The following is a 9,212-nucleotide window of genomic DNA, read 5'->3' as shown; positions in this document are numbered from 1 at the left end:
AGACCCCCCGGGAAGGTCAAAGGCAAGGGGAGTTACCCCTTGGGCTGTGCCAGGCTGGCACCTTGGCACTGCTAGCCCAGCACCTTGGCAATGCCCTGCAGGCAGCACCCAGGGAACAGGTTCAGGAGGGGTGGGGCCTATGGGGGTGGGGCCTGGAGGGGTGGGGCCAGGCCGGGGCATCCAAATCAGGGAGGGAGGGCCTGGTCGGGGAGGGCGGGGAGGCCCGCTGCCATCCAACATCGCAATTGATGGGGGGATGGAAGGGGCGAGAGGGAGCCCGCTGCTGCTCGGCCTGTGATCGGTGGGGGGGGGGGGGGCGGTGTGATCGGTTTGGGAGCGGGAGGTGGTAATATGTTTGGGTGGTGTGGGGCTCGCGATTGGCCGCAGGCCCCATGATTGCAGGGGAGGGCACTGGGTTGAGGCTGGCTACAGCAGCAGAGGCCTGACAGATCTTTCTGTCTGTCAGGCCTCTGCTGTTGGAATTGCTCATGTGCAGTCAGAGAGGTCTGCACATGCACAGTAACTCCCTCATCAGGCTGGCTGGTGATTTAAGTGCCACCCACTGCCTTTAATAGCCAGAAACTGTCTAGCCCATTTTTTCAAGCACTATGTGCATAAGATTGGGTGGAAATTGTATCCAGAGCCCTTTATAAAGCAAGCCCCTGAGCGGGTCCATTAGCGTAACGTCCTGGTTGGGACATGTATGTGTTCACCACAGGCTTGTAATTTTGCTTTACTTTTACTTTGCCCAATAAAGGACTTTCTAACTGACCCCAGAGTTATTACACAATGTAAATTATTAATGTAGGCACTCTCTCCCAGTCTGTGGGTGTATCTATTGGATTTTACTCACCCTGTTTTGAAGAGGATATGGTAGCCGCCATTATTCAGTGTTCTCATTGTGGCAGGAAAAGCTTGAGGAACGCACTGCCATAAATGTATAGTGCCATTTCTACATAAAGAGAGGCTATATTGAAATGATATTTTTTAAAGCTCGGTTCATCGGATGTGGGTGTCGCTGACTGGGTCAGCATTTATTGCCCATCCCCGAGGGTATTTAAGAGTCAACCACATTGCTGTGGGTCTGGAGTCACATGTTGGCCAGACCAGGTAAGGACGACAGATTTCCTTCCCTAAAGAACATTAGTGAACTAGATGGGTTTTTACAACAATGGCTTCATGGTCATTAGATTTTTAATTCCAGATTATGTCACAGCAAAATGCTATTCGTACCAAAATTAATAGACAATCAATGAGAACCATGGACTATCCAAGAAGTTGAAGAAAGGAAAGAATAAAGTGCCATTCTTGGAACAAATTAAAGGTCAAATAGGAACTATTGGAGCTCAGGTATTATGGTCAACAGACACACAAAAAACTCTAAAGTTAGACACTGGAGTTTCAATTCTTTCAGAACAGTGGCTGAAGTCAGACTTCCTACAACCACCGCAGCACAGTGGCATAATGGTTAGGACTGCGACATTACAGTGCCAGGTACCTGGGTTTGATTTCTGGCTTGGGTTACTGTCTGTGTGGAGTCTGCACGTTCTCCCCATGTCTGCGTGGGTTTCCTCCGGGTGCTCCAGTTTTTTCACACAGTCCAAAAAACGTGCTGGTTAGGTGTATTGGCCATGCTAAATATTCCCTCAGTGTACCCGAACAGGTGCCGGAGTATTGTGACTCGGGGATTTTCACAGTAACTTCATTTCAGTGTTAATGGAAGGCTACTTGTGACACTAATAAATAACCTTTAAAAAACGTAAGACTTGATAGTCCAGGAGGCTTTCAGCTGAAGGGACAATTGACTGTCAAACTCCTGTCCAATTGGAAATAAATCACAGAAACTTTATATGTGACCCACAATGGAATATGTTCACTGTTAAGTCAGAAAGCTTGCACAGATCTACAAAGTTGATGAATTCTAAAGCCCAAAAACATCAACAGAATTGGGTAGGCGATGGCCTAGTGGTATTATTGCTAGACTATTGATCCAGAAACTCAGCTAATGTTCTGGGGACCTGGATTTGAATCCCGCTAGGCCAGATGGTGGAATTCGAATTCAATAAATTTATCTGGAATTAAGAATCTACTGATAACCATTGTCGGAATTTACTAATGTCCTTTAGGGAAGGAAATCTGCTGTTCTTACCTGGTCTGGCCTACATGTGACTCCAGAGCCACAGCAATGTGATTGACTCAGTGATGCCCATGTTCCACAAATGAATATATATTTTTTAAAGATCAGGGCAGAATTATCAAAGTTATTCATGAATTTTGAAAACATTGTGAGGTTACATTCACTCACAATGAAGTTACTGTATTATCCCGACAGTCTGATGTTGTCCTTGAAATTCCGTTTGTGGAGGAGAGTGATGTTTTAGAGTGATGTCTTTGCCCAGAGAAGTGAGGATCCTATTGAGTATAGGCCACTCTTTTCAATATTAAAGACATGCAGCTGCATCCCCAGGTAGTCTGTTGCTCTGTAGTGTTGCTATAATGCTATGGTATCAGTTTGTGAGCTGTGTTACACTGCCAATTGCTTCTGTTCTTTGTCCATATTTATCTGATTCCAAATAACACACAATTACTTGGACTTTGACGGTTGAGTGAAAATCAGGTTAACAATAAAGAATAATGCAGGGCTTTCGTATCTTCAAGGTATTATGGTAATTTGGAATCCACTATCTTAAAATGCAATACCAGTTCCTATTTGAGATATTTGACTATGAATTTATAAATGCCATCCTTGCAAAACTGGTGCACAGAATCACAGAATCGTTATAGTGTAGAAGGAGGCCATTCAGCCCAGTGTGTCTGCACCGGCTCTCCAAGTGAGCATTATGACTCAGTGCCATTCTCCTGCCATTTCCATGTACCCTTCTACATTGTTTTTATTCAAATAATCATTTAATTCCCCCCTTGCATGCCCTGATTATACCAATTTCCACCGCAGTTCCAAGCAGTCCCTGACCCAAACTACTCTGTGTGAAAATGTTTTTTTGCTTCTTTTGCAAATTACTTTAAATCTTTAACTTTAGCCATAACCCAAACCCAATTTGCATAGACATTAAAATGGATAGGATATTGATGGCCAGCACAGACACAGTGGGCTGAATGGCCTCTTTCTGTGCTGTAAAACTCTACGACAATGGGTCACAAGGCTAAATTTTTCAGGGTTATTTTTGTTTAGGTGGACACCTGAAACAAGGGGCCAAGTACCTGGTAAAGGTCCCCTTCACATAATTGTTGGGCATCAGCTGTTCAGGATTCTCCAACAATCCTTTTGGCTGCCAACTAAATGAATGTTTTTTTAAAAACATTTTTAATGTTTAGTTTTTTTTATTGAACCAAAAGGAACAAAAGTGCCATTAGGCCTCCCCAGTCCTTTTGATGACTCACCTACACCTGCCATTGTCTGTTCTAACACCTCTCCTCCCCAGCCCTATGTCTCTGTTCATTTTGAATTAGTCATCGGGCCATACAGTACAGAAGAAGCCCTTTGGCTCATCAAGCCTACACAAACAAAACAACAAACCTACACCAATAAATCTACGCTAATCCCTCTTTCCAGCACTTGGCCCTTAGCTTTGAATGTTACTGTATTTCAAGTGAACATCCACATACTTTTTAAAGGTTGTGAGGCTTTCGGTCTCTACTGCACTCCCAGGCAGTCCATTCCAGACTCCCACCACCCTCTGGATGAATTTATAAGTTCATAGTCAAATATCTCAAGTAGGATGAAAAGAAATTTCCTCAGATCCCCTCTAAACCTCTTGCCCCTCACATTAAAATTATGCCCCCTCGTTACTGACCCTTCAACTAAGGGGAACAGCGACTTCCTATCCACTGTGTCCCTTACCCTCATAATCCTATACACCTCAATCATGTTCCCCTTCAGCCTTTTCCGCTCCAAAGAAAACAACCCAAGCCTATCCAGCCTCTCTTTATAGCTCAAATGACCCATCTCGGGCAAAATCCGAGTGAAACTCTTTTGCATCCTCTCCAGTGCAATCACAACCTTCCTTTAGTAAGAAGTCTCATGATAGCAGGTTAAAGTCCAACAGGTTTATTTGGAATCACGAGCTTTTGGAGCACTGCTCCTTCACCTGATGAAGGAGCAGCGCTCCGAAAGCTCGTGATTCCACATAAACCTGTTGGACTTTAACCTGCTATTATGAGACTTCTTACTGTGCCCACCACAGTCCATCGCCGGCATCTCCACCTCATACTTCCTATAGTGAGGTGACCAGAACTGCTCACAGTACTCCAGCTGTGGCCTAAAAAGACATTTCACATTTCTTCTGCCAATGCAACAAGAGATTGTAGTTCACACCAATAGCATAAATGAGGTCTGAGGCTCAATTTTGAGATGACCTCAGTCCTCTCTGTTCAGGTAGCACTAACCTGACAGACCCAGCCTTCCAGTCTCACATTTGCTTATATCTAATGTGGCGTGCATTGCTGTTTCAGTATCACGGAGGTTTCACTGGATACTTCTGCATTTACCTTGTTGGCAGGCTGACAGATGATGAAAGCAACCATCTAAAGGAAAACAAGATGGATAACAATTGGAAAAAAATCTGAAGAATTGGCCCAGCTGGAACAAGAGAGAGGGATCATGACAAATGCTTTATGCTGCTATTTACCCACTTTATAACAAGAGAAAACAAAATGTCCCTGCAGCATTCCCTTGCAGATAAAAGATGAAAGACAAAGCAATGGTCTGGAAAAAGTGACATCAGAAGGAGAGTCAATCACAGAGCACAGTGAAAGCACAGAAAAAATGACTTATGTAAGAACTGCACTGTTAACAGTATCTTATTTATTATTTTTGAACGTACGTTGCAAGTGTAATGTTGAAGTCTAATTATATGGGTAAAATTATGTTTCAATTCTGGTATCAAGCAACAGGGGTGAAACTGTAACTATATAGACTGGAGTGAGTTAGGTTGAGGATAATTGTCATGACTTTAACAGTGGGTGGGACAAGTCACAGATTAGAGAGATGCCCTACAGGAAGGTACATTTAAAATGGAGAAATTGTATTTTTAGCTAATTGAAAATACACCATCCTCACATGTAAAAAGTAATTTTTAAAAATTTTGTGGCGTGATTAAATGTTTTAAATAATCAATCACTAATGAGTATAAGCCTTTATTGAGACTGCTAATGAAACTCAGCTCCCATAAAACTAACCTCCCAGTTCTATAAATACCCATAAATTCACACATCATGTTGTGTTTATATTGTGTTACATAACCAGTGAACCATTTTACTCAGCTCAGCTTTTATCCAGACACCAGGCTGGTTAAATGACTGTTACTGACACTGGAAGTCTACTGCAGTTTCCATTAGCGTGGTACAGCAATGCTAATCAATGACACAATTTTCAGTTAGAAGCCCCCAGGATATACAAGTGCACCTTTTATTGCAGCTGTACCATCAGTAAGAAGCAGTGAGCAGGAGATAGAAACACCCCCACAGATGGGAGAAAGCTCACCCAATGAGGAAACTTGGGCCATTTTTTAAGTTTATTTATTAGTGTCACAAGTAGTCTTACATTAACAGTGCAATGAAGTTACTGTGAAAATCCCCTGATCGCCACACTCAGGTGCCTGTTCAGGTACACTGAGGGAGAATTGCACGGCCAGTGCACCTAACCAGTATGTCTTTCAGACTGTGAGAGGAAACCAGAACACCCAGAGGAAACCCACGCAGACACGGGGAAGAACATGCAAACTTCACACAGACAGTGACCTCAGCCAAGAATTAAACCAGGGTCTCTGGCACTGTGAAGCAGGAGTGCTAACCATTGTGCCACTGTGCCACCCTTCTTGTAAATCTCCCAGGCATTTAGTTATAAAGATGGCAGGGAGAATGAGAGAGTCATGAAAGATGGCCAACCGTCCAACTGTAATCTGAAATAGCTCAGTTGGGAAAGCATTAGACTGAAGATCTAAAAGTCCATGGTTCAATCCCGGGTTTCAGCATGAGGCCATTTGCTTTCTGTGGGTGGCACGGTGGCACAGTGGATTGCACTGCTGCCTCACAGCACCAGGGACCCGGGTTCAATTCCGGCCTTGGGTGACTGTTGGTGTCGAGTTTGTATGTTCTCCCCATGTTGGCGTGGGTTTCCTCCGGGTGATCCGGTTTCCTCCCACACTCCAAAGATGCGCAAGTTAGGTGGTTGGCCATGCTAAATTGTCCCTTAGGGCAGGATTTTCCAGCCCTGCTCGCCCCAAGACCAGAAAATCCCATCCGAGATCAATGGACCTTTACATGGTCCATGTCCTGCCCGCCATGGGAAATGTCCGCCCCCTAGTGTCCAAAGGTGTGTAGGTTAGATGGATTAGCCTGGGTGGGATTATGGAGACAGGATGGAGGGAAGTGCCTGGATAAGGTACTCTGCCAGACAGAGTCAGTGCAGACTCAATGGGCCGAATGGCCCCCTTCTGCACTGTAGGGATTCTATGATCCATGCCAAAACACCGGCGTCCTTTCTGCATTATTATCTTTGAGAAAATGATTAATTACCAAGATCTGTCACACTACGTTAACATGGATCATGCTTCTTAAAATTCTTTCCCATAAAAGCATCATTTTATTTTGCAGCCATGACAATAAAACGGTGTTCTCATAGCCGATGAATTTTATCTCAGCATAACAGACAGAAAAGCGCAGGAAAAAAAATGCAATTCAATTTTTAGGGTGCAATTTGATTCGGATTTCAACAGAAACTGTTTCAGAAAATTTGCACGAACTCTGCCAAAACCTTTGAACTGCCCCAGTTCTCACATGTGCCACCCTTCCTCCTAATCAGATTCACACACTCAGCTGAAACTTTGATTCATATCCAAAGGAAACAGAACAAGTTTCTTCCAAAAACCCAACACAGTAAGTCTTAAGTATCACACAGCTTGGCTGAAGGAAAATGGAAATCGATAGAATCACCAGAAGAGGTAAAGGGGATTATTCTGCAGGTGGCAGCAAATTTCTCATTTGATACCTGCTGGGCAGAAAATTGGATTTTTTGGCAGAAAACAGTTTTTTGGACAACTTTCCTTCGGTTTGAATCTTTCATCCCAGATTCATTTGGGCATTGAATATTTTTGCACAGTGCCCCACCAGCACCCCACAAAAAAAAAATCAACTTTAGAAATCATAGAAACCCTACAGTGCAGAAGGAGGCCATTCGGCCCATCGAGTCTGCACCGACCACAATCCCACCCAGGCCCTACCCCCACATATTTACCCGCTAATCCCTCTAACCTACACATCCCAGGACTCTAAGGGGCAATTTTTAACCTGGCCAATCAACCTAACCCACACATCTTTGGACTGTGGGAGGAAACCGGAGCACCCGGAGGAAACCCACGCAGACACGAGGAGAATGTGCAAACTCCACACAGACAGTCACCCGAGCCGGGAATCGAACCCGGGATCCTGGAGCTGTGAAGCAGCACTGCTAACCACTGTGCTACCGTGCCGCCCTTTAACTAAGTTTCTAACTAACTTTAACTAATGATGAGGCGATGGATCTGATGTATTTTCAACCTAATTTGTCTGTTTACTGTGGCTTCAGATGTCCGGAACTGAGATGTTCTGCATAATCCTTAAAGCAAACAAGCGTGTTTTCACTGTGACTTTAGACTGCCGACAGGCTCAGGAAGCTTCCGGTCTTCATGGGAATCTCCGATTTAGATCACTTCGTTGCAAATTGAGAAACTGGGAGTAATACTGACGTTACTGTGCAATTTTGATGTTAACTTTCTGCAATAACATTGGTACGATCATAGAATATTTTTAACTGGATACTTTCAAAAATGTTCAGTGGGATTTTCCCACCTGATCAGAAATTCCCGCCCGAGGTCAACATTCCATCAAATTTTCTGTCTCATCTGCAGCGATTCCTGTTCTGGGCGGGACTGGAAATTTTACCTCATTGTTTGCTATAGTCTCTATGTATTTTTCTTCTTGATTCTTTCATGGGATGTGGTCGTCGCTGGCTGGCCAGCATTTGTTGCCCATCTCTAATTGCCCTTGAACTGAATGGTTTGCCAGGTCATTTCAGAGGGTAGTTAAGGGCAGAATTTTATCGGCTTGTCCAAGGTTTGTATGATTCCGCCTGAGGCCAGTGGAGAATGCTGTTCTCCGAGCTTCATCCACCTCAGTAATCGGGGGCGGGCATGCTGGTAAAATTCAGGCCTAAGAGTTCACATTGCTGTGGATCTGGAGTCGCATGTAGGCCAGTCCAGCAGATTTGAAGTTCGAAGTTTATTTATTAGTCACAAGTAGGCTTACATGAACACTGCAATGAAGTTACTGTGAAAATCCCCTAGTTGCCACACTCCAGCGCCTGTTCAGGTACACTGAGGGAGGATTTAGCATGGCAAATGCACCTAACCAGCATGTCTTTCAGACTGTGGGAGTAAATCAGAGCACCCGGAGGAAACCCACGCAAACACAGGGGGAAGGTACAGGCTCCACACAGACTGTGATCCAAGCTGGGAATCGAACGCGGGTCCCTGGCATTGTGAGGCAGCAGTGCTAACCATTGTGCCACTGTGTACCTGATGGGGTTTTACAACCTTCGACAATGGTTTCATGGTCATCACTAGACTTGTAATTCCAGATTTGTATGGAATCTGCCGTGATGGGATTCGAACCCGGGCCCCAGAGCATTACCCTGGGGCTCTGAATTACTAGTCCAGCGACAATACCACTATGCCACTGTCTCCCCATCTACTATTCTTTGTTCGACTTATAGGGTCCGATGTTACCATCAAGGTGCACCCATTTTTGGGTGTGAAAAGTCACCTCCACACCGGTTCCCCCTTTACCAAGGCCCATAAATGGCCACGATCGAGCCCACGCCTGAAACGGGCGCGATGGCCATTTAAATGCATTTAAATTGACTTAATGGACTGCACGCCCAACCTTACCGGCACTTCCCCCTTTACCACGGCGTTCGCCCATCCAGAATCAGCGTGAAACAGACATACTCTACAAAAGTCCGATTCGGACCCTCCAGTTAGATGGCTCTCTGCTTGAGATCACTGGGGGAGCAGGAGGGGGGGAGCGGGGAATGTGGATCCAACGGCTTTCTGCTTGAGATCACTGGGGGTGTGGCGTGGGGAAGTTGGGTCCAATGGCTCTCTGCTTGAGATCAGTGGGGGGGGGGGGGGGGGGGGTGGTGGTGAAGGGGGGCATCC

General features: G+C 45.0%; 1 non-coding gene across 1 annotated transcript; it reads left to right on the top strand.

Moving 5' to 3' along the window:
- The first annotated feature begins 5,917 nt into the window (after positions 1-5,917).
- trnaf-gaa (transfer RNA phenylalanine (anticodon GAA)) lies at positions 5,918-5,990 on the top strand. Its single transcript has one exon. It is a non-coding gene; the product is annotated as a tRNA-Phe (tRNA).
- The last annotated feature ends 3,222 nt before the right edge of the window (positions 5,991-9,212 follow it).

Source organism: Mustelus asterias, chromosome 27 (genome assembly GCF_964213995.1).
Source record: "Mustelus asterias chromosome 27, sMusAst1.hap1.1, whole genome shotgun sequence".
NCBI classification, from domain to species: domain Eukaryota; kingdom Metazoa; phylum Chordata; class Chondrichthyes; order Carcharhiniformes; family Triakidae; genus Mustelus; species Mustelus asterias.
The sequence above is the reverse complement of the archived record's forward strand: the minus strand, read 5'-3'. Positions and strand labels throughout refer to the sequence as shown.